Source organism: Nothobranchius furzeri, chromosome 12, assembly GCF_043380555.1.
Source record: "Nothobranchius furzeri strain GRZ-AD chromosome 12, NfurGRZ-RIMD1, whole genome shotgun sequence".
Classification (NCBI taxonomy): Eukaryota; Metazoa; Chordata; class Actinopteri; order Cyprinodontiformes; family Nothobranchiidae; genus Nothobranchius; species Nothobranchius furzeri.
In genome coordinates, this window is record NC_091752.1 from 68117600 (window position 1) to 68118677 (window position 1078).

A 1078-nucleotide genomic window follows, 5' to 3' on the forward strand; every position below is an offset into this window, starting at 1 on the left:
CCCAGGGGGTGCGTAGGGTGTCCCGATCCTCAAGTGCGGAAGTTGACCACGCCCCTTTTGGACCCTAGATCCGCACTTTGCCCAAGTTCGCATCGACATGGACTTGGGCAAAGGGTATTACCCAAAATCCATTGCTTCATGGGAACTTTCAGAAGAAGGCGGATCAATGGCTCGAGGGCCTTTTCTGAAAACATGCATTTTCAAACAAAAGAAGTTCATTTGAAGACGATCATTGATGTTTGATCATGCTCTGGATATTTTAGACTAAGATTTAACCCTCTCAGGCTCAAAATTAGTGCTGATACAAGGACGAACGAGTAAGTCCTTCAGGGGTTCTTCTGAGTTTAAAAATGCTCATGTAATACGTGTGTGGAGTAACCAGGTAGGTTTTAAGTATTGCACATCTGCAACGCCTGCCTCCAGAGGGTTAAAGTAGCATAATGTCAGGATCTGCTCCTTCTCCCATCCCGTCTCCCCTCGGTAGGTGCTTATGGGCAGCCCTTTGTTATCCTAGCCACCTGATTCCCGGTTATCCTGGTTGTGCTCGTCTTTGTCAGATCCTCATCTGGTCTTCCTGCCGTATCATCCCACCTACCATTATTCATATTGAACAGTTCTTTTACCTGCTCACCTGCATTTGGGTCCTATTGCAACCAACACTACATCATGACACATAAGCAGCGATCGGTATGTGTTCCGGTCGATGACGCTGTGATCAATGTCCCAATTTGGCAATTATTTGCACACTCAAACCTTACTGCACACTTCCTTCAAGTGCACTTCGCTGAAGACCGTAGGGATTGGACCTAAAGCCTAATTTATACCTCTTCGTCTGCATTGGGATGGACACACACAACGCCATTATACGCTGAGGCAAGAGCCTTCTGATGAGTTTGCGGAGGAAGATGGAGACTCGCCCCAAGAGGCTACGAGGTGCCGATCGCATAAAGAGGTGGAGGGGAATGAGGGACAAATTTGTCCGTGTTAAAAATCTCTAAAATACATTAAAACAATGTAAACACAATAGTACATTAACTACTGGGACCAGATACGTGACTGTAATGGTGGCAGGAAACCT